We start from the raw sequence: 25,885 nt of genomic DNA on the forward strand, positions 1-25,885 counted from the left end.
TTTGCTCCATGTCCAGAGAGGAGCTATAACCACCCCAGAATATCCTGTGCATCTCTAAGCGATTTGATATGGACATGGGTTTCTATTTCCTCTGCCTGTCTAGAGCTGTGATTAGCAACAGAACTACCTATAAAAATTTTGTGCACCATGAACAAATACCAATTCCACTGTCCTACATAAAATTAATAAGCACATTATAGAAGGCAATTTGAAATTATGCAAATAAACTGGCTATAAAGTCATCCATACTCTCTGACCCAGAAATCCCTCTGTTAAGTATACATCCCCCCAAAAGTGAATGAAAACCTAAAGGTTCTATTTATACCAAAATATTTATAGTAGCATGTTTTTGTGGTAGCAAAAACCTGGTAACAAAGTAAATGTCCATCAAATGAGGAATGGATAAGCAAATTGTGATATTAATGTAACAGAATATTATTCTGCTATAAGAAATGACAAATAGAACATAGATTTTCACAAACTGGTGCAAGAGGAAACAAGCAGAGTCATAGGAAAAATACACATAATGACTCTGATAATATTTTATATAAAACAATTTTTAAAAAATTATGAAATTATAAAGGTCAAAGATTGGTCCTGAGGAATAGGTGTTCCCTACTTTGCAGAGGCAGGAATTTTAATTGTGCAGAAAACTGCATATAACATCAGATTTTCAACATATTAGTTTTGATAATATTTTTCCTCTTCCGAGGCTATAATCTAATCATAGAACTTTGGTGGGAAAAAAATCTCTATTTCATAGGTGAGATAGGTTTAATTCAAGCACTAAAACTATGTGATGAAAGAAAAACCATAATTTTCTTAAATAAATGACATTTTGTTTCATGAAAACAATAATATGAAAATGTGAATTATTAGCCTATAAAAGGAGATAGTGTTCATGACAATATAAACTTTTAAAAGTTTTACATAATTAATGAAAATTTAATGAAACTGGAGTTGGAACTTCTTTGCATTAAATATCACCAATAAAAAAGTAATATCTGTGATTTCTCTGTCATCATATTCAACTGAGATCAATGTATAACATGGAACCAATGTTAAGACCAACAGAATGCCTTCTGTGGGGGGGGGGGAGCAAGAATGGGGGAAAATTGTAAAACTCAAAAATGAATAAAATCTTTCTTTAAAAAAAAAAAGTAGGGGGCCGGCTAGGTGGCGCAGTGGATAGAGCACCGGCCCTGGAGTCAAGAGTACCTGAGTTCAAATCCGGCCTCAGACACTTAATAATTACCTAGCTGTGTGGCCTTGGGCAAGCCATGTAACCCCATTGCCTTGCAAAAACCTAAAAAAAAAAAAAAAAAGTATACTGAACAGATTAATTGGCATCTTAAAAGATCCTGTTTGTGTTCCAAGATGATAAATATTATCCAATTTTTATGGTCAAAAAAAGTAATATCTAAGAAACTTATATAAGAATATACATAAAAAAACCCAAGAATCATTCTCTAAAATATAAATGGTCAAAGGATATAAAATGAAGTTTTCAAAAAAAATTGCAAATTTAAATAACTGTATGAAAACATGTTCCACTACACTAACAGAATAAATAAAATGTTAATGAAAACAATTCTGAGGTTTCATTTATTAAAGCAAGTTAGCAAAGATGACAAAAATAGGAATAGTCAATGCTAAAGGAACAAATAGAAGGCAGGAACACTAATACACTATTGTAACTGTGAAACTGTTAAGTGCCGGCGGAATCACTCTGGATATTGATTTAAATTATTCATGAAAATGAGTAATTGAGCTGTCCCTTTGACCTTTGCCTCAATGACCCCACCACACAATACATACATCAAGGAAATCAAAGAAACAAAGAAGGAATATCTGAAAAAAGTATATAGTATGTAAATTTAATGAAATATTACTGTGTAGTAAATTAGAAAATCAGAGAAATGTATGAATATTGCTCTGAACCAATGAAGTCCTGGAGAATGAAGCCTACCCAATTTCCTTCACAGAAGTAAAAGAGGTAAAGGAAAGATGCAGAAGAGCTTAACCTGGGGGGGAGGTGTAGATTAAAGAGTATATTTGGAGGGAATTCCAATAAAATTGGATGGGGAAAAATTTTATTTTTATTTTTTTCTAACCTTTATCTGAAATTTAGCATTTTCTTCAATTATGATTTTTTTTTAAAAGCCTGATTCTGAGATGAGAGTCTAAGGCTTGACCAAAGTAAAATAGGGATTTTTGACACAAAAAAGGTTAGGAATTTCTGGTCTCTTTAGAATGAACATCAATCCTATATACTGTAAGATGCAGTAACCATCTGATTCTTTTTCTTTTTCTTAATTGCTCTTCTTTGACCATAAGGAAGTGAAGTGGAATGGGAGGTTTAATCCCAGAAATGCCAACAATATAAAGACAAAAGGTAGTTAAGAGAACTTTTTTTTTATTTTTAGGGGGGGTTTTTGCAAGGCAATGGGGTTAAGTGACTTGCCCAAGGTCACACAACTAGGTTAAGTATTCTGTGCCTGAGGTCGAATTTGAACTCAGGTCCTCCTGACTCCAAGGCCAGTGCTCTCTATCCACTATGCCATCTAGCTGCCCCTTGTAAGAAAACTTAAAAAAAAAGTATCATGGGAATTTTGGTTGCTCTTACAGGAATAAATATATAAATATAATTCTCATTATGAGTATTTAGATTTAAAATCCTTAGAAGAGAGAGGGAGGAGGAAATCCTGCCGGTTCTATCTCCAGGAAACATTCAAAATGCTAGATCCTTAATTCAAACTGTCATGACCTCTGATCTGGATTATTTCAACCTCCAAATTGATCTCCCCACCGCAAGTGTCTCACAACTCTAGCTCAGCCTAAACACTGTTACTAAAATAATTTTCCACAGCTCAAAGTGATTCAAGTCCATCTAATTCAGTGGTCTCCTGTCTCTAAGATAAAATATAAACTTCAATGTTTGATTTTTAAAGTCTTTTACAACCTTGTCCCAACCATCCTCACCAACCTCAGTAAACATTCCTCCTCCCACACATTGCGTGGGAGCTACAACAGCCTCTGTTCCTCACACAGGAGATGTTTCCCATCTCTGGGTTTTTGAACTGGCCATCCCACAGGCTTGAAATACAAGTCAGCTCCTTATCTCCATTCTGCATTTATTTATTTATTTGTTTATTTTTTTCTTGCAAGGCAAATGGGGTTAAGTCAAGGCAAATGGGGTTAAGTGGCTTGCCCAAGGCCACACAACTAGGTAATTATAAAGTGTCTGAGGCCACATTTGAACCCAGGTACTCCTGACTCCAGGGCTGATGCTCTATCCACTGGGTCACCTAGCTGCCTCTATACACCATGTATTTAAGATGATGCTTATCTTCTGCAGTTTTTCCTAATCCCCTCTCCATCCCTGGCAACAAGTAGTGCTCTACCTCTCAAACTATCTTGTGCTTAACTACTTTACAATTATATTGCATATACCTATTTATATAGTTGTCTTTTCATTACAATGTAAACTAATATTAAGGAAGTATTGTTTTACTTTTTGGTACTTGTGGCTGATTGAGAGAGAAGGAAACAGAAAGAATAAAAATATTATAACAAATTTACGAAAGTATATTCGGGCAGCTAGGTGACCCAGTGGATAGAGCACCAGCCTTGGGTACCTGAGTTCAAATCCGGCATCAGACACTTAATTACCTAGCTGTGTGGCCTTGGGCAAGCCTTTAACCCCATTGCCTTGCAAAAACCTAAATATATATATATACTCTAATAAAAAAGTTGCAGAATATAGAATAAGAATGCAAGAATGCCTGAGAAATCATTGTCACTTTCATCATTTTTGTTCTGCAGGAAAACCTTAAGGTAAATGAATGTGCCAGAAATAAATGAGGTCACCCATTCATGGCATTCTTATGAAAGCATTCACTTTAGATTGTCTATATTGATGATGTTTTTCTTCATTCTTGAGAAAGACATGACATCAAGAAGGTGACAAGTACATGAAATGAATGGGGGGGGGGGGGGGGGGGCTGTGCTAACCAGTCCCACTTTCTCCTCCAGAACAATCTGGATCCAGTGGCCAGATATGAATCAGGATTACTGAAAACTGGATAGGGGCAATCAGAGTTAAGTGATTTGGCCAAGGTTACACAGTAAGTGTTAAGTGTCTGAGAATGGATTCAAACTCCTATCCCCTTGCCAGCGCTCTATCCACTGTTTCACCTAGCCAACTACAGAATGTTCTCATTTTAAAACATCTTAAAATGTCCTCATTTAAAATAATTATAAATCAGTGAGAGGTTCATCCACAGGTTCAATTAGATAAAACCACAGCTGGAAGGGGTGGTCTCAAGAAGGGCAGGACTAGAAGTAACTACTGCAAATGTAATTTGAAAATTAAATCTTTTCTGATTATCATTCAGCATAATATCCACTGGCCCCAGGACCTCACCTTTGCAGTTTAAGCAAAGAGAAAAGCCAGATGACACAGTAACCACACAATGGAACCAAAGGAACTTACTAGTAGTATCAGCTACACTAATCAAGAAAGATTAGTATGCCCAATGTCAAAGTCAATGATCAATTAATAATCAAAGGAGACAATAAAGTTTCTGGCTAAGAATTTTACGGCACTAGCTAAAACTATTTCCATGGAATTGGATAATTAGCACAAACATAGCATGTCCCAGGTCAATCAGCCTTATGCCAAAGCATAGACACAGGGGCTATCTAGGTGGCACAGTGGATAGGGCACCAGTCTTGGAGTCAGGAAGATCTGAGTTCAAATCCAGTCTCAGACACAAACTAACCTAGCTGTGTAATCTTTGGCAAATCACTTAACCCCATTGCCTTGCAAAAACTTTAAAAAAAAAAGAATAAACACAATTCTAAACCAGTGATTCTTAAGATTTCAAGAGTCTATAAATTTGGATAGGGAAAATTACAACTTCATTTTAATATAATTAGTGAATCTTTGTAATGTGATGTATTTTACTTTATACATTTAAAAACATCATTCTGAGAAAAGAACTACAGACTTCACTGGATTACCAAAAAGGTACCTGATACAAATAAAAAAAACTTAAGAACCTTGCCTTATATATTCCTTAGAACAGAAAAGGGTTATCATTTTCAGCTACTGACTACAGAAGAAAAAACAAACTACCTATACTAGTAACTGTAATAATCTGATACCACAGAAGCAGAAGAGGCCTAGGGGCCAATAGGAACAACTTCCTTAAAGACAGGACAATAAAACTAACAAGCCTCTTCCTTTACTCAACCTTAGATTCTACAGCTTTGACAAAAAACAATATCATTCTAAATCTCTAGTAGAGATAAAATACATTTATTTAAACCAAGCTTCCATCATCTCATACAAAGATCCTGCCTAAATACAAAGCAGTTATTTAAATATCTGTCTGCAAAGGCTGGATCCAATTTTTCTCATCAAAACACTCAAAATTCTTGACAGTGGAATGAATTAAAATGTGCTACTTTTTAATATACTCACTATCTAAACTTCTCCATCTATACACTCCAAAAAATAGTAACTTAAGAGGGAAAGCTAACATTTAATAAGGATGCTTATTGAAATCAAGAGGAGAGAGAGGAAAAAAAACCTATTGCCTAATCCAAATTAGGCATACACTCCAGAGATGGATAATTATCATGTGACCTGGACCCAGGTCACTTAGAGATAGAACTAAAGTGGTATTAAATGGCTTTGAAAAGCTTTTTCCAGAAGTTAATACTTGGGTATAATCATGAAGATTATTTTTGCAGACCTAAGTTTTAAAAAGATCAAAGTTTAAAAATTACAGTTTTGTCAGCTGAGACACAAAGGGCAGCAAAGACTCCAAAGAAATCAGAAACAAGAAAAGGACACAACTCAGTCCTCATGACACCATCTGAAATTCAAATGTAATAGAAGTAAGCAGTGAGGTAGAAGATTGATTTTGTTAGCTAATATGAGGAATGGATTAGAATGGGAAAGAAGTGGGTGGCTAGGTGGCTCAATGGATAGAGCACCAGCTCTGGAATCTGAAGTCAGGAATACCTGAGTTCAAATCCGACCTCAGACACTTAATTACTACCTAGCTGTGGGGCCTTGGGCAAGCCACTTAACCCCACTGCTTTGCCAAAAAAAAAAAAGATTGGTAAAGAAGTACTTGCCCTGCCCTCCTGGTACTTAAATTCATTAAAGAATGTGATCTCCCTCAGACAAGATAGTGCTAAGCATAATAAAATTCTCAAAACTATAATCCTGGTAAAAAGAATGATTTCTTTATTGAGAACTCAGCCTTCATATCAGTCACCTTGGTGACTTAGAATTTAGGACTCTGGAATATCTCCCCCCTAGGTTAATTACAAACTCAGAAGGACAATGATCAGGATGTTGGGAGACTTGTCCTTTCAGGAAATGATAATAAGAGATCAGATAGGATTTATTGTACAATGATGACAGTCTTTGAGGAGCAGTTTGGGCAACTTAATATTATTCAATTTCATGGTCAGGCCACAAAGGTTATTTTTCCTTATACTCTTATAGATTTGATTTCTAATAGAACAATAGTGTTCCATCAAATACATATACTATTATTTGTTCAGTCATTCCCCAATTGATAGGCATCCCCTCAATTTACAATTCTTTGCCACTACAAAAAGAGCTGCTATTAATATTTTTGTACACGTGATAAATCAAGTTCATCCATCAATGCAATAATCAAGGACAATTTTAGGGGACTTGTGATGGAGAATATCACCTATATCTAGAGAAGGAACTATGAAGTTTATTTTTTTTTTACTTAAAGGGAACTGTGGAGTTTAAAATCAGACTTATTATCAGCTTAAAATCAGCTTCTTATCTTCAATATTTAAAAGTTGTATTATGTATTATGCAATTTTGTTATCTCTGATTTTTTTTCTTCCTCATAACACATTCAGTTTTGATCTATGTTTATCATGATTGTAAATTGGGGGGAGGGGGAGGGGGAGGGAAGGAGAAAAATTGTAAAAGCTCAAAACCTCATAAAAAAATGATTGGTAAAAACTACCACTGTCTGTAATTGAAAAAACAAATAAAATATTTATATAATAAAATTTTTTAATCTTTTAAAAAAGAAAGCTTACTACATTCACAGGAAAAAGAAAATAAAATTTTTCCCAGTTCCTGTCACTCTTACCTCTGATTCCTCCCTCACACTCTTATCCCAAAGTCCTCTCTCATCTTCTCCTGCCCTTCCCTCATATTTCCAAATATCCCCTTCCCAGACCCTGATGATAACTGGTTCATTGATGGAAGTTCCTCAAAGGTAAATGGGAAGCAAATAGCAGGGTATTGGCTCTCTCATTGAACCAAGCCTTCTTCCTCCACAGATGTCCTCCCAGAGAGCAGAACTCATTGCCTTCATTCAAGCTCTCACTTTAGCAAAAGGGAAACTCTAACATCTACATAGATTCTTAATATGCTTTTCACATTATACATTCTCATGTCTCTATCTGAGCAGAAAGGGATTTCCTTACCTCTAAAGGCTCTCCTATAACTAATACTGACCTAATCCTTAAATTCCTCTCTTGCAGCATCCTCCTACTCTCCTTTGGCAGTGATCCACTGTAAGGGCCATACCATCAGGTCATTGTCCACCTCTGTTCTGTGGCAATTGGAAATGAGAAGGTTGACCAGGCAGCCAAACAAGCTACGTGCCAACCCTATACACATCTTCAATTACTTATCTTGCCTCACCTGAATCCAGAATACACACTGGATGAAAAACAAGCCCACTTCTCTAAAGGAGCCATATGGCAGGGGCCCTGGCTAGCCCTTTCTCCTTCCCCAAAAGCAAGCAGGCACCTTTCTTTCTCACTTTCAAAATTCCCTTCATGTAGGACATAAAGCCCTCCTACAGCTCCTATACTCATTGATTAGTACTCTTGTACACTCTCTCTCTCTGTCCCCTGCTCAGGAAACTTACCAAGACTGTCATATCTATCTATCTTATCTATCTATCTATATCCATACCTCTCACCTAAAGGGGGCCTTTTGTATCACCCCTTCTTTCCCAATTCACCAAGCCCATGGGTATGTCCCCAGTCAAGACCCATGACAGGCCTAGCCCTTTGCAGTTTGCTCTCACTTTGGCACAGGGAGAGGAATGAGTTTGCTCACCTCTTCGCTCTCTACCTTAGTATGAGCTTGAAAGGAGATAGGATCTTCTTCCTCTGTGCAAATGCTGCATACCAGTTTTCTCACCTACTGGTCAGGTATTTGTTCCCTGGTCTCACCCCACACTGATGTAGCCCCTAGCAACCAGTCCTTTCTTGTAACCCTCAAGGCAAGGTACTGAAGGGCCCCCACTCTCATTTCTTTCTTCATAGCTATAGGCATCCTTTCTGGAGAGGGTATGGTGTAGAGGGGGGGGTTGGAGACATCACAACTTCTAGGTATTACTTTCAATAACTATCACAAGACCTTCAAGAAAAGTCTTGATGATATAGCCAAAATTCTCCTACAAATTCAAGGTCATGTGGATTCCCTAGCCACTCTAACCTTACAAAACAGACAGGGCCTGGACCTACTGACCACTGAGAAGGGCAAAGATTACTGCTTCTTTGTTAATCAGTCCTGGATTGTTTTGGAATGCTGCTAGAAAACTAACTGATAGTGCCTCAGGTATTAGGGAAAAAAATCAACTGATACCTGGTCCAGTTGGTTTCAATCTTCCCACATTCTCCCTTGTCCTCTTTTCATTTTAACCTAACTAATCAGTCTTTTTGGCATTCCTCTTAGGTGCTCCTTTGTTCTGGATGCTTACATCCTTCTTCCAAAAAATAATGAATGCTGCAACATCTCCAATGTCCAGATCCAAGATGCTACTTCAGGCCCAAGAATACCAATCGTTCCACCCTTTACTACCTTTACTGAACCTGATGATGTTATAGCTCCTACTCAGCTGAAAATAGTTCCAAAAGAACGGCACTCGAACCTCAATCCCCCTGAGTAAATTAAAAAAAAGGCTGGAATGTCCAGGTCTAAGTTTTACTTTTGCTCAGTAGAGCCCCATCAATTATCTATTCCATAGAAATTCTAAACAATGTCTAATGACACTTTGGTAACCCCCCCCCAAAATACATTCTCTATGTAGACCCCCAACAGCTTCCAATCCCTATAGAAACCATACCACCTTGCCTCCTATATATCCATACCCTATAAAAAGACGTGCTCTCCCCATTGCTGGGTCTACTCAGATCCAGTCCTTCTTTCAGAAAGAACTTTGCATTCACTTCCATTTATAGTGCTATTTTCCTTTTAACCAAGGGTCCATCTTTTGACCTTTCAACATGTAAACAGGCTAAGGGTAAATCCCAGAGAATAAAATTTCCTATCTAATCTGTATTTCTATCATTTTATTTTAAGGTTTTCAATTTTTAGGATTCAGTTTTTGTGCCATGATTCAGCTATAAAAAGAATTTTGAGAAGGGACAAGTTCTCATTGTCCACTCAGACATGCTCCTTGGAAAGACAAAGATCTGTAACTTTTCAAATCCCAGCTCTAATCCCAACAAATGTTTTTGGTTGACAGATGTGAGATTAGACCATTTTGACTTGCAAAGGGGTAGATCATCTTTTAACAATGTTGGAAATGGGATCCCTATAAAAGCTGGTTTAAGATTTCTGAGCATTCCTAATTACTGAAATTCTTGCTTTTGGTGAAAATTTCCACGAGTTTGGGCTCAGGGTACTTCTCTTGGTTTTCCAATACCTGACAGTGTGAGAAACTTGGTACAGGTGCCCCATCCTGTTTGTATGGTTCTATAAGTTGTGCCTTTGGCCCCGCTATATGTGAGACAGGTAACCCTCTTATTTGTTTGTGTGTATGTCTGTTCAAGTAGCTGGGTTTATTTGTTGCTCTGCTTAAACTGTTATCCTTGCTATTAACTAGTACTAGAGTTTCCTGTGCAGTTCAGTTTTGATCTTTTTTTCAGCTGTAAAAGAGGGTAGAAATTAGAATTTCCCTCTTAAAATTCACAATTCAGGAACCATGGATTATTAATACAGAAATTGCAATTTTGAGGAGGGCAAGTCTCTTTTTTCCTTAGACCTAGCTTAGCTAAAATGGCCATTTTTAAATCATCTTTACACAGTTTTCCCTTATCTCATTCACTTGGAAACTGTCCTTCCCCCTCCTCTCCAGCTCTATAAAGCAATGCTTGTTTTAAGAAAATAGTACTTAAAATAATAATGAGGGATTTAAGTTGATTATTTTAAAGATTACAAATTAAGAATTATTTTATGTAAAATGGTCTGTTGATTTGAAACATAGGTGGTGAAAATTTAGAATCTGATTGCAAATTATATATGAAATTTTGTGATATTTTTATTAGGTGTTTTTCTTCTCTGGCTTACAAAGCTGAGTCACTTTAAACCTTAGCCTCCTTATTTTGACCAAGGGAAAGTGATGCTTGGAAACTTTGTGATAAAAGCTTGTAAATGTCCCTTTAGGTAAAATTTTTCACATGTAAATTAATTAACAATTGTGTTCAACTTACTTTAATTAATGAAATCAGGGACAGAGAACCCAATATATTTTTTTCACTGTGTGGCTGTTTTGATGAAGATTTTTGTTTTGACTTAGCTGAAGTGAATTGTTAACAATCCAGCTCTTAGAGAACAGCATTCAAAACAACTATGAAATTCCTTTTGATCTCAACTACTGTAATGAAGTGAGACCGTGAAGTTTCATTTTCCTTGCTCTTGTCCACCTAATTAAGCTATGCTCAGCTAATAGCCTTTATAGGAAAATTCCTATTTTTCAAGGTATTAAAAAAAGCAGGAATTTACTGTTGGTGAAACATCCTGTCATTAAATAGAAGCAACTAAATTACAGTCAGTGTAAAGAAATGGTTTTGCCATTTTTAAAAATTTGTTGTCATTTTCATGACACAGGTAAAATTTGTGTTAATGTGTTGAATTTATCACAAATATATAATTCAAAGTTCTGAATAATCTCATTTCCTTTTTGAGAATGACATTTAATAATTATAATATTTGGATAGAAGTAAATTTATAAAACAAATAATATTAAGGCACATTAATAAGGTTAAAATTAAGAAAACTTCAGTACTGATTTGACTGTTCTAAGTAAAATTTGAGTATAAAAACATGTTTAGTGAATAATTCATGTTTACCCTATTTGGAAATAGGGTACCCTATTTGTAAATAGGAAATGTAAAACAATAATAACAAAAATAATAATTACTGTAAGTTTTTATAACTTATTCCTAGTCAAAGGTTGATTTTCTTTGCTATTGTGAGGAATGGAGCGTGTCCTCCTTTAGACTTTGTCCTGTCCTCCTTAATCCAGAAAGAATTGTTTCCTCCTTTAAGACTTGAAGAAGGGATACTTGCCCTGTCTTCCCAATACTTAAATTCATAAAAAAAAGTTAACTCCCTCAGGCAAAATAGCATTGTAGAAGGATGGTTCTCTTTGATATCAAATAATAGATATAAAAGGATTCTAAAAGCCATGATTTGTATTTGCCTATTTCTTAAACAGAGTCAATAACTGAACATATTCTACTATTAAATTTTTTTTAAAAACCTGCTTTAAGAGGCAATTGGGATTATTGATTTTTTAAATCCCAAATTCATATTTCATTTTTAAGCAGTCCTTATGTGCAACAGCAGAATAAGTTGTGAGGTTTTTTTTTATTGTTAGCATTGTAGGATACTAGTCATCCTCTGGCATATTAAACTATAAAATTTGGAATTAAATCTGTTTATAGTAATTTGCTACTAAAGACCTTATGAAACTGAAATTTCATCTTCTATCCTGAGGATGAAATCCATGTATTAAGGAAATTTCCATTGGCCCATGCTTATGGAGTTGGCAGCTCTGTCATAGATATTTGTAGGTGACAGGTTCATTGAGAAAGATTTAGGGAAGTGATTTTTCAACAAGTTCTGAGGTTGGACTTTCCTATGTCGGTTTCTCAAACATGAAATTTAGAAATGTCTAAATTTTAGCAGTTTTAAAATCTAGCTGAAGGCCTTTGATCATCCACACAGTCTTACCTGGAAACTGACAACTAAATGAAAAAGGAAGATTTTCTTTTCCTATTGTCCTTAGTCCTTGTAGTAAATTCCTATAATCATATCAGGTGATCAGTAGTTTAAAAAAATAATAATTAGCTTACAACTATCTAATTCTAATAATCAGTTAGGTTAATATATCACCTTGATATCTGTGGTCAGCTAAATGTTCCCAATATCATGGTCTTCTTCGAGAATGAAGACAAGATTTTTTAGCTTTTTCAAAATACTAAGGAGATATTTAAGCAAGTAAAACAGATTTTGTGTCCTTAGGATATTATTCTCTATCATAACTAACTCAAGTATTATTTTAGGAATGGAATGTTAGTCAACTAAATATATTCAAAGAAGTATGACTTGTGGTCCATTTTTAAAATTTTTTCATTTTTTTCTTATTCTTTTTAAACATGGGCAAAAGGTTAAAACTTTTTATATATCACCTACTAGATATATACTGATCCAAAATGATTAGAAAATGTGTATGTTCTTTATTATTATGGAAGTTATTTTTGTGAGTGAAACAGCATCTTTCAGTTCGGGAAATAAAATAATGCCAAATATTTTTAAATGAGTCTATGTGTAATAATTAGCAAACCATAGGTTTTGGACCTGATAAAATTTGTGTTGAGATATTTTCTTTACTAGAAAAGAAAATAGCTAAAGTAACATAAATGTGCTTGAAAAAGCCTGGTCATTGACTAGACCCTGGAGATAGAGAACAACATTAGATATCTCCCAAAGAAGAAATGGACCAGAAGATAGTTAATCAAAGGGAACTGCCCACTTTTGATCTCTGTAACCTGCCCCTTGATTCTTCAAATGTGTCATGCTCTGCTACCCTTTCATAGATCTTGTTTGTTGCTTGCCCATTCTTCAAGGAACCCATAGGCCTCCAAGAGATGCTATCTTTCCCTCCAATATGCCCTTAATTTTTTTCTTCTACATCTCTTTTGTTGATCTTTAGCTGATGTAATGACATCTTTGATAAAAATGAAGGAATGACTAAGTGAAATAATAGTAATTACAATAATTTTTTCACAATTATATTCTGGGTCAAAGGTTGGCTTCCTTAGCTATTGTAAGGAATGGAAGTGTTCCCCTTTAAACTTGGAAAGGAGTACTTGTCCTAACCTCCTGGCACTTAAACTGGTGAAAGAATATGACCTCTTCTCAGGCAATAGAACACAGCAGAAGAATGATTTCCTTTGATATCAAATAACAGAACGGTTTCAGGGAAGTTTAAGATTTTGTCTACTCATATATTCTCTGTCTTCCTCCCCTGGGTGTGGTTTTTAGCAAAATAGCCCTCCAACTAGAGAAGTTAATGATAAATCAGAGAATAAAACTTCAGGTTAAATCTATATTTTCTGTCATTTTATTATGAATTAGAGTATTTTTTCCATGCGACTATTAGTAGCTTTGATATCTCCCTTTGAAAACTGCCTGTTTATATCCTCTACCCATTTATCAAGTGTGCTTTTATTTTTCTAAATTTGGCTTAATTTCCTATATATAAGATGAAACCTTAACAGAGAAACTTGCTAAAAATTCTTCCCTAGGGCAGCTAGGTAGTACAGTGGATAGAGCAAAGCCCTGAAGTCAGGAGGATCTCAGTTCAAATCCAGCCTCAGGCACTTAATAATTACCTAGCTGTGTGAACTTGGGCTTAACTTAACCCCGTTGCCTTGAAAAATTAAAAAAAAAAAATTCACTATCCATAGATGTGACAGATAATTTGGATAATTTCTTTTACTCCCCTAATTTGCTTCTATCACACTTAATGTCTAAATGATATACCCATTTTGAGCTTCTCTTGCTATTCAGTGTGAAATACTGGCCTATGCCTAATTTCTACTAGACTACTTTCTAATTTTCCCCAGCAGTTTTTGCCAAATAATGAGTTCCTATCCCTATAGCTGGAATCTTTGAGTTTGTAAGACACCAGTTTTCTGTGCTCATTCACTTTTATATATTGTTACCAATAGTCAGCATCTTTAGAAGATACAAAATTTATGTTGATTGAGTAGAAAAGTGCTATTATGGGGCAGCTAGGTGGTGCAGTGGATAGAGCACCAACCCTGGAGTCAGGAGAATCTGAGTTCAAATTTGACCTCAGACACCTAATAATTGCCTATCTGTGTGACCCTGGGCAAGTCACTTAACCCCATTGCCTTAAATAAAAAAAATTTTGTAAAGTGCTATTACAAAACAGGTGAATCCCAAATCACTATTTATAAAGGACTGTTATGATTCCAATCTAGAAGTATTTTGACTCCTCAACTCCCCAAATAAATGTTTCTTCTTTGTTACATCCAAAGATCAGTTAATAATGCCTATGAAATGAATGATATGTTAATGTATTCAACATGATTGTACATAAAAAAACTTCTTTCAGATTACTCATTGCCATGAGAAGGGGAGGGAAAAGAGACAAAAATATGTGCAACTCACTATCTTTACATGTAATTAAAAAAAAATTAATTTAATGAAAAAATGCCAATGAAAGTCAGTTAGATGTGCATGCAAACTACTTAATGACAGCCTTCTTTATAAGGTCCGACCAAAAAAAAGCTACAATATATGTTGAGAAGGAAGATGTCTCAAATCTGACACAGAATGAATTGTTGCATATCATACCAGTATTAAGACCTAAACCAGTTAGAACAGAAAAATCAAAAAGAGCTGTGCCTCTCCTTGTCTCCTAGTCTCTAATACCCTGAAGTCACTAGCATCACAAATACTTTCTACTATGGAAGTGCTAGGAAAATTAATACATACTCATTACAAGACAGTTAGCAATTGGCTACTAAACTCAGCAGACTGAATTATTGGGGGGGGGAGCAAAATGACACAATTTTGAAAAAAAAAGGGTAGGAAATCAAGCCAATCCATCAGAACTTTGAAAAACAAAAGGCAATACAGAAAAAGTGCTTTTATGCATTTTGAATAATGTTCCTTGAGTTGTTTGCTCATTCTCTTGAATGTCCAACATGTAGTTAAAACATATGTTAATAGATACTTGGCCTATGATAAAATACTGTATCCACCAATTCATGATATGAACATCTGTGATCTCTTACTATCCTGGTGAGGAACATAAAAAAAAACAACAAATATTCCCTAGAAGCAAGTAGATTGTTCCTTAACGAGTAGATGACAAATTAGAAGTCCCCAAATCCCAGGAAAAAAAAAAAGTGCTTCTTAAGTCTCATTGATCCTAAATCAAATTCCCAGGCCCTTAATTTTCATGGTCTAATGTTATTAATATTATGCAATATAATATTATGCAATGCAATGTTAATAATATTAAAGGACTGAAAGAAGTCAGAGCATGATTAAAAATAAAAGACTCTTCATAAGGGGGATTTTGAAAATAAAACCCCCAGAAAATACAATATTTTTTCAAAACGTTTTATTAAAAACTTTGGCAACAAAATTCAATTTAATTCATTTCAATGCATAAAATATTATATCACTATTTTAGTTACACCAATTCACCATTAGAATTCTTTGTCCTAATGAATGTTGAAAACCATCTTTGCATGTAGTTGAATAATTTTTTAAAAAGAATTCTTTGTCCATTCATTCTCAATTTCCTCACATGAACTTGATGTGCAACTGCATTTTTCTACTTCTGACTTTTTATTTTCCCTCTTTATATCATTTCATTATAATAAGCTCTTCAGTCTAATAGATAAAGCACTGGCTGGCTTTGGAGTCAGTAGATTTATGTATTCAATTCCAGCTTCTGACATATACTGAACAATATGACCTCTGGATGAATAATTTAATCTCTCAGTGTCCTAGGCATCTCTCTAAGAATACAAGCTACAAAAGTTATTCATCTACATTGGTAGAATTTCCCTAAACCAATGAAATCAGCACTCCAGGCCAACAAGTTTTATTTTAATAAAAATCTTTCTAGATTTCTCCATATTCCCCATATTCTTAATTTCAGCATTCTATTACATCAAGTTACTACATTTGTTGCCCATTAACATTATTTCAAGTTTTTTTTCAATTACACATCATACTGATAGATCTCCTGCTGCCATATTTCTTTTGCACCAATCCCAAGATAAACTGCAAAAACACATTAAGAAAATATTAAAATCTGTAAAATTCCTGAGGAAGCATATTAAAAAACCTCATTTTTATAAAACTTTTAATATTTCTTCAGTCTAAAACTTTCTAGAGTTTCCCCTCCAGGAAAGTGGGTAAAATAAAAATCAAAGTCTTTCTCTCAGGGGTGGCTAGGTGGCGCAGTGGATAAAGCCCCGGCCCTGGAGTCAGGAGTACCTGGGTTCAAATCCGGTCTCAGACAGTTAATAATTACCTAGCTGTGTGGCCTTGGGCAAGCCACTTAACCCCATTTGCCTTGCAAAAAAACTAAAAAACAAAGAAAAAAAAAGTCTTTCTCTCATCTAGGGTGGTTCCTAACCTTTTAAAAAAAAAGTAAGTTTAATTTATTTACATGACTGCCTTTCCCTATGCCAGAAACATTGAGTTATAGACCCATTTAAGGTCAGTCTCCTCTCCTCCATGGAGAAGGATTGAGAGATCCCTCAAAGGAAGAAGATCCCTGAATTTAAAGAAGTTAAAATTAGATCCCAGCCCTTAAAAAATACATCCTAGAATGACAAACATGAATGATTTTAATAACCCCCCCCAAAAAAAACTACTAGATAAATACACCAAGAAAGTGCAAAAAAAAAAAAAAAAAAAGGTGAGGTTTGGGGAAGAGAGAGGACTTCTGTAAGAGATGGTAATAGAAGTGAGGCATCTGAGCTGGATTTTGAAGACTAAGGAAGAACTCAACTCAACCATGTGCCTACTTTTTTATTCTCTATAAAGTCTTATGAGGGATGATGGACAAAAATATCCAGAATATCCTTGCTGTAAACAAAAAGAAACAGGCAAGGTCTTCCAACAATTCTCTACAGCAAGTCACACCTTCACAGACTAAAAATACAAAGGACATAAGATCTTATTGTATTCCTTAATTATAAATAAACATAAATTAGTAGAGCAAAATACAACTTTTAAGGTTCTCCTCCAAACCATCTCCAATGTATACATTTTCCATTTGGACTCTATCAATAAATATTGTCCAATTTAGTGCCAAATAACTTTCTGTTTTATATCTTGATATTAATAGAGAAATCCCTTCAAAAGTTATCTTGAAGAGAGAAGGGGTTCTCTATTAATGAAAGACATATACAAGAAGGTAGCACTGACTAAACTGAGCAATACTTACTGGACAGAGTCCAAATAGAAAATGAATTTTCTATATATGGGAAGGCCCTCCAAACACTCCAGTTTGTAGATGATATGGTGCTAATTACCTCAAAGTGACAAGGTAGAAAAGAATCCTGGGCCTAGAATCAGGAGATCTGAGTTCAAATTCAACCACAGGCACTAGTTGTATGATCCTGAGCAAGGTTACTTGCTTACTTCAGTTTCTTCAAATGTAAAATATAACAATTAGCACTTACATGGAAGAGCTGCTATAAGAATCACATGAGATATCTGTAAAGCCCTTAGGAGACATGTAATAAATGCCTGTTTCTTTCTTCCTTAATAATATCCACAATGACACAAAAGAGCTCAATCCAACAATCCACAAAGGAACAATCAAGTGGATGAAAAAAGCCTATTGTTCAAACTATGATTTTCATTTGGATTGCCAACCCACCAATTCGGTCCAACTCTAATACATATATACATACATACATACATACATACATACATACACACATACATATACACACATGCATATATACACATACATACAAACATACATACATACATGTGTGTATGTGTGTATAAATGTTACAGATATAAATTATGGAACACTACAAAATCCAAAGAACCAAAATTTCTGGTGACCCAATGGTCAATAATGAAAAAAAACAAATGGTAAGTAAAAAATAGGCATATCACTAACAATGATTGGAAACAGTATAAAGGAGCATCCGGGAGATGTAAGTTCAGAAAAAGTGGTCCAGTCCTTTATAGACATCATGGGACAGTCTGAATCCTATACTAGTACCTAACTAATGCTGGGTAGCTAGGCAGTGCAATAGATAAGATCACTGGACTTGGAATCAGAAAGACTCAACCTCATTCAAACACCACTTGATTATGTGACCCTGGGCAAGTCATCTAATCCTGTGTACTTCAGTATCCTCATCTGTGAAATAAGCTGGAGAAGGAAATGGCAAACCACTCCAGTGGTTTTGGCCAAGAAAATGCCAAATGGGGTCACAAAAACTCAGACATGACTGAAATGACAACAACAAACTCAAACAGGCCAACAGCCCACTGGCTGAAGTCAAATGGTGGATACATAGATTACCAAAAATCACACACAATAAGAAGGCATAGATGAAAAAGAATCTGAGTTGTTTTGCAAAGAGCAACCATAACAGTAAGATCATAGAACCAAAGAATAGAAATAAATATATGTAAAATGCAAAGTAAAGCCTGGAACTATGTAACTAGAACTAGTCCCCAAAAATATTCATACTGAAGGGAAATGAAATAACAGGAAATATCACTGAGAAAATGGAGAACATGCTCACTTTTTAAAAACTGTAATAACTCAGAATTTTTCATAATTTTAAAATAAATTATTTTAGCTAAAGAAAACACATCATAAATTGATTTTAATTTGTCTACATTTTGAAACAAAGGCAAAAGAAATTTCAATGTAATGAATTTAGATCTCAGAACATCCCCCTAAACAATGAAGTACAGAGTAAGAAGAAGCAGTACAGGATTCTTTCGTTGCATCCTGGGGAAAAAGAAACCTTTCACTTAGCTATAAATCTTCATTTATTTTGTTCTATATTAGTTTGCATAATTACAGAAGGAAATCATATCAATTTAAATGAACTACTTCAATCTGAGTAACCTGAAGCCCTGTTTCACATTAAGACAGCTAGATTCAGTCACTGCTACAAAGACAGAAATTAGGTTAACAAATTTGTTTACCTAACTGTTATCACCAGAAGTGTGAAAACAGAGATTTTCATTGAAGAGCCTCAAAATTCAAAGGGGCTTAATTTGTACTAGATCTGACACAACACATTCTGAAGTAAGAGACAAAAACAGCCAGCCAGCTTTGAGAATTGGTTACTGAAAATTAACCAGAAAATCCAGTTATATACCTTAGTTACAAGATTGAGTAAAGACAGACATTCAAAATAGATAATAGAAAGAATATTGTTTTATACACCGAAGTTACTATCACATTAACCTCATTAACCTATATGCATCTTACTAAAGTCAGTTTGAGTAGAACCTCAGATTCTTAAAAGAGGGAGAAAGAGGTGACAAGTCATTCTAGACTTCACCAAACAGGAGATATTTGAAGCTAAGTTTATTAACTGTTATAAAGAGAGCAAAGACCTCAACATCGGAAAACACTAAAATTCAAGACTCCTAGAAATTAAATTTTTGATATAACCACTCCAGAATCTTTAGGAATCTTTTTAAGAAAGAAAAATCTGAATAGGACAAATTGTTATATTATTTGAGAAAAAAATTTGAATGGAACAACAAACTGCTACATAACTGCTGTCAGTTCAATCTTTTTGCTGAGATACGTCACTACATAAATGACAAAGGAGAAGCCAACTTCAAGATTTCTCTGTTTTACAATCTGCCATTCTAAACACAAATCCTAAATATTGGTAGATATATAGCTTCCACACCAAGAATAACACATGTACATATCCCCCACCAAATTGTTTCCTATTAACCCTGGGTTTTCTAGAATAAGGTCCTTTTCAATATCACTTTTCTAAAATCTGGAACTTGTGATTACTCAAAACAGCTCCCAGTTTTGCCAGTCTTCTTCCAAAATACTTCTCTATTAAATTCAAGGTATTGAATCTGTACTTAAACCATTAAATAAATTAGGTCATCTTTGAGGAAAGAAGTCAAGGATCCCAGGACAAGACAATGACTCCCTTCCTTCAAAGCAGCACTCAGAGCTGAGAACAGTCTCACTTTTGACATCAAACTACTCTTCCTGCTACTCCTGTAGTTCTAGACTTCCCCCTTCAAAAAGCAGGCAATTCATCCATTCAAATTTAGCCAAGTTCTACTGGAAAGTTGTGTTGAAGAACAGCAGCAACAAGAGTCTACTTTGGGGAGATCACTAGTCATAACAGGAGATGAAAAGAAATTATTTGGCCAAGGGATACAAGGTGCCAAACTGTTAGTTCCTGCTTTGAGGTCTCTGCTTGTATGTCAGCAACAATTCTTTCCTTTTGACAACACCCATTCTCCAAACTGAAGGAAACCAGCTCAGTTTGTTTCCATCCATTTGGGGTAGTCAAGGTTCTTTTCAACCTTGTGGTATCAAACCAAATCACAGAGGTGTCCCCAAACAGACTAAAATACAGAAGACCACTACAATGTAATTTGCTGCCACAGTTGTTCCTCCTCTGCACAGAAACAGGACAGGGATAAGGTAAACTGACCCTATCAGAGCTTGACTGGAATATTCTAAGCTTATTCCTAACAAAGAGAAGGAGAAAGATTAGCTACAGGTGAAATGAAAAGTATTGAAGAATAGAAATGATTTTACCTCCAAATTACTGTGTCCTCTCTTCATAACCTCCAGTTCTCCAGGGGGTCAATGAAGTCTGGGGTTGCTGAAACACCTAGAAATTCCAATCCATCAAGTTCAGAATGGCTTCAGAATACTAGGAAAATAGACCCCCAAGTACACCAGGTCAGTCTGCCAACCAAACACAAAGGACAAACAAAAGGAAAATTAAAAAGGTCTATCTTGCCTCTATGGATTAGCTCATGTGGAATATTCAAGCAAATGTGAAGGAAGACTGCCTTAAGCCAAGAGGATACAGTCTCCTGGAAACTGAGAACAATAATGTCACATTTTCCAACTCTTCAACTCATATAATATAATCTTGATAATTTCATTGTTCTGGTTCTTTCTGTGGTCACCACATTCTTTATCAGGGTCGCATAATCGCTGAGGTAAACAGTGGTCTGACACTACCCAAAAATATAAGTATGCTTAAAGGGGCAGAGAGGGTTTTCAAAAATGTATCTCCTTAGGTTCACCAATGGGATAGTGTTCCAATTGGAAAAGACAAAAGAAAAGCCAGAAAGTCAAGGTTTCTAAAAGAGAAAAATCAAGAAGTCAAATTTGTCTATCAGTTACCAAAAAACCCATCAGAAGGCAGGTATGTCAATTTTATGTTTCTGGACAATAGGTCCAATAGCATCATTTCTTTTTTAACTATCTCCCAAAGAAGTCAAGAGGAAATTATTAAACAACTATAGATATTAAAATATTTTAAATGGCTAAGAGCAAGACTTCTGATGGGTAAATAATGTAAAGAAGTCAGCATCCTTCTAAGTCAAAACTATAAACTGAACTTAGTTGTCCCTAAATTCCACAGCTGACAATGTTGCCTGATGTCAACCAACATCAATAACACCAAAATTAGAACACTGAATATTGAAACTAGGAAGTTAAAAAACCCATATGCATATCAACAGATTCTTCCCTAGAATGTGAAGGAGCATGAATGCAGAGAAGGGCTGCTTTAGTTTTATCATGAAGCTGTCTATCTCCTGAAGCAAATCAATTAATGTCCTAAATACTTCATAGACTGAATGAAGGGCCCTATAGAAAAATCAAGAATGAGGAGTTCTGTGCCTTGCCTCAAAGTCAATGGTGAATTGCTAATAGAAACCTAGCTTGAAACTAATCTGGAACTGCACAAACCCTTTTGTGGGTCTCCAGAAACAGGTATTCCCCAAACCTTTATAGGCAGGTCAAAAAAGCAGCTCTGAAAGAAGTGGGGGAAGGACCTCTCAGAAACACACCTCAGGTTTGAGTTATAGAGCTGGTAGTGCTTTGAATTTGGAATTCAGTTTAACATGCCTTAAGTTGTTTAGAGTTGTATTGGGAGAACACAACAGAGATGCCACCTCTGCCATTTCATGATCTTTGTGTTTAGGGACAAATTACTTAATTAGTATCTATTAACTGCCAACCTTTTATGTCCCAGGTACCGGAGACAAAAGGACAAAAATAAGTTGATTCTTGCCCTGAGATTCCCTGGGTAGACATGTACATAAATTTATTTAATCTCTTGGAATGTTATATTTCTTATCTGTAAAATGGGGCTGATATTTGTTGAACCAACCTCTCGAGGTTGTTATTATGAAGCTCCAATGAGAAAATGCACTTACACCTCTAGATAAAACATTAATGACGATTCCTACTAATTCCCAAGAGTGTTGTATTCCTTCATGCCTCAAGAAGTCCTTTTCCCTTAAGGTCATCTCCCAACTACCGAGTAAGTGTATGCCTGGCTACTCGTTAGGACGGGGGCTCCTCACAGGCGTGGGCTGCCTCTGCCCTTGTTTATACTCCCACAGAAGCCCCTCCAGGAACTTCACAAACCTGCCCTGACGGGCCATCTCGCCCTAACCCCCGGCCTGGAAAGACCCAAGGGGGTCTTCCACTTGTGTGGAGTTCACCCACGCTGCAGGGGGGCGCGGGACCCCCGTGTCGGGTCCTCCTTTTTCAGGGCTTGCAGGACTTGCCCGGCAACTCGGGCTGAGTGTATCAGTGCCGGTGGACGGTCCGGTTGGGCTGACCCTTCGGCTCCTCCTCGCCCTCCCGCTCCCCATCAGGCCCCAAGCTCCAGGCAGCGGTGGCCGCCCCCTGCCCCGCACCCCGTTCTCCGAGCGGCCAACTCAAGCGTCTCCCGGCCGCCGGGCACCCCGCGGCCCTGGCAGAGCAGGGGGAGCGTCTGGAAGGGGAGAGGGAGGAGGGACGAGCCCCGAGGGCCCCCGCCCCCGCCCCGGCTCCGCAGCCGCCCCCCATCACAGAGCCCTCGGGAAGGAGGCCTCAGGCCCCGCCCCCGCCCGCGTCTCCTCAAGCCCCTCCCCCACGACCCCTTCCCTTCCCCCCGCTGCCAGCGCCGCGGGTCACCTCAGTTCCGGGGCCTGGGCGCCGGGCTGCTCCGCGCTCCGAGAGCTTCCCCTCGCCGCCGCCGCTCCGGCCCCGTCTCGTCCTCTCAGCGCCCAGCTCGCGCGCGCTCTCTCTCTCTCTCTCTCTCTCTCTCTCTCTCTCTCTCTCTCTCTCTCTCTCTCTCTCTCTCTCTCTCTCACACCCTTTCTCGCCGCCACCGCCCCTTTTGCCAACCCGGAAATGGATGAGCTCCCACCGTCCACAGCGTCCGCGAACAAAATGGAGCTGGGGGGGAAAGGAGGAAGGAGTGGAGCCGAGAGAGGCCGGACGCATGCGCACCTCGGGAGCCACGCCTCCTTGCGGAATGACGGAGGCGGAGGGGACGCGGACGCCATCTTGGGGAGGTCGCCGGATCCCTCTCTCAAGAAGAGGAAGTGGGAGGCAGAAGCGGAGGCTGGGGGAGGATGCCCTTCCCTCGCTCACCTACCTCCCGATCCTCCTCGCCCCAGCCAACACCATCCAATTAACCTCGGGAACAAAAGGGAAAAAAAAGAACCGGGCTTCCACCTAACCCTGCAGTCACCCGCGGGTGGCCAAGCTGCAGTTGTCATGACAACAGAGAGACGCCTGGTTCCTGCCAAGATCATGATGTCCCAGAGAATCGGAGCCTCTGGGAGTTGGAGGGAAGCCAGAGGCCGTGCAGTGGGCTCAGACCTGAGTAGGAATCCTTGCCACAGTATCCCCAAAAGGTCATCATCCACCCTCGGCCTGAAGGTTTTCAGCAAAGGGAAACTTACTGTCTTTCTTGGATGCCAATTCCACTTTCAAGATGGTGTTTTGGTGAAGTTTTCCTAACTTTTTTACTTTAAATCTTCCTCTCCACCACTCCCATCCACTGCTTTATGTTGTAAAACTGGAGCTAAGCGATTTAAGTCTAATCCTTTTTCTCCTTAATTGTCTTATTTTTAAATTCAGATGTATAGGGGAAAATCAATCAAGTCACCAACCCCTATTAAGCAGCTATTATTTGACAGACCCTGGAACGTAGAGACCCACTACCAAGACAGATGGGCAACAGTACCTTTTGGTCTTAGAAAATTACCTAGAGCATTGAGAAATGAAGTGACTTAAATTCCAGTGAAGTCTCATTTGGTGTCATTATGTGTCAGAAGCAGGAGATGAATCCAGATCTTCTGACTCAAAGGATTCCTCCCTTCCACATGACAGCTCTTTACAAATACTTGAAAATAGCTATCATGTTATTCCTGCCCCCACACACATAAACCACCCCTCCCCAAAGCATTCTCTTCTCCAATGACATCTCAACTTCCTCCAATTAAACTTAGGTAGCATGGTTTCCTGTCCTTTCACCTTCCTGATGAACTTCTTCTGGTCTCTCCATTTTATCAATATCCTTTCTAAAATATGGAGCCCATTCAGAGTTGAACACGATATTCAAGATGTTTACCAAATTGATAATATATCCAGGCTCTCAATGCTGCCTAATGTTGTATTAAGTGGTTAGTTGGTTTTTTTTATTTCCATGACACATAATGGATTCATACTGAGCTTTTTCATTATAATAACTCTCAGATCTTTTTGTTGTCTAACTATGAGTTCTTGAATCTTTCTCATTTCTCACCTGCTTTGGGACTGGTGTAACTTCTCCTTAACACTCCCAGGATACTCATTGGGAAAATCTTATCAGCCTGCAAGATCCCATCAACCTTAGTACTCTATTTCATCACTACCCCCTCCCCACTCTGACTAGTGAGTTCATACCTGAGTTCTACTTGATACTTACTAGCTATGTGACCATGCCCCACAAAAACAAACAAATAAAAACTTTACTGAAAAAAGAGAGAAGAGTTACTAATCACCTTGACAAAGTACAGGACCTTAGAAATTGTTTCAACCACCCCCACCAAAGTCCTTTATCTTGAATGATTTTTTTAAAAGGAAAAAAACAAAGAAAAACTGAGTGTTAGTAATTTAATTTCCTTTTGTTGATAGTTAAACTCCTAGTACAGTTTGGGAAATGAAATCCTCCAATAATCCATAACAGTTCCCCATGTCCTTCAACCCCTTCCCTTACCCCAGGATGCCCTAGGCAGTTGACCAAAGTTACTTTAATAAGAACAGTAGTAATGCCACCTAGTGGATTTGATGTGTACAACCCGAAAATTCCTTCCCTTGACTGTCTCCTCTTCCTACCTGAAATGAGGCTGCTCATGGTTTCCAATTAGGAAATACACAGGGTTTCAGGACAAATCTACTTCACTTTTTCATGTACTTTGAGATTAACAAAGACCTTTCCTTACAACAACCCTGTGAGATAGAAGTATTTCATTTTACAGTTGAAGAGCATCACATTCTCTGTACTAGAAGTCACAACTAGACTTTTTCCAAATAGAACAAAAATAATAGAAGTGAGGCTAGGATAAGAAAATGAACTAGCAATAGTCACATTGGGAAGCAACAGGACTCTGAGAATACCTAAGTAAAGACTTCTAAGTTCTGCAAAGTGAGACATAGTACCAGTGGTCCTTGGAAAATAAGGGTCTCCCCACCCCCATATTGGCACCCTGAGGTTAAAAAAAATTGCCTCAAATCTAAAGTCAAGGCAAGATTGAAAATCTGGGAGTCTGAGAGAACAAAGTTTGATAGAGAAGTAGATTTGGAGGGGAATGGAGGGAAGGATAATGTACAAATAATTAGCTCTGTTTTGGATATGTTGAATTTAAGATGTCCCCAGGACATCCAGTTTGAAATGTCCAAATTAATCATTGGTTCTTATAAGGGAACACCTCTGCAAGGAATCGATGGTCTCTGAAGCTACATCCAAGCAGCCT

General features: G+C 37.2%; 1 protein-coding gene across 5 annotated transcripts in view; it reads right to left on the reverse strand.

The window, feature by feature from the left end:
- WIPF2 (WAS/WASL interacting protein family member 2) overlaps positions 1–23,316 on the reverse strand; it is a 68,007-nt gene extending 44,691 nt beyond the window's left edge. The window contains exons 1-2 of one of the 5 annotated variants that reach the window (XM_074223988.1): positions 23,055–23,316; positions 20,667–20,742 (exon numbers count right to left, since the gene is read on the reverse strand). The gene's annotated coding sequence lies outside the window, so the exon portion shown is untranslated. Of the gene's footprint in view, positions 1–20,666; positions 22,854–23,054 lie in introns of those variants that run through there. The other 4 variants (XM_074223986.1, XM_074223987.1, XM_074223989.1 and 1 more) reach the window with 4 other exon arrangements.
- Positions 23,317–25,885: the final 2,569 nt, after the last annotated feature.

The sequence above is a fragment of the Macrotis lagotis genome, chromosome 2, assembly GCF_037893015.1.
Source record: "Macrotis lagotis isolate mMagLag1 chromosome 2, bilby.v1.9.chrom.fasta, whole genome shotgun sequence".
Taxonomy (NCBI): domain Eukaryota; kingdom Metazoa; phylum Chordata; class Mammalia; order Peramelemorphia; family Peramelidae; genus Macrotis; species Macrotis lagotis.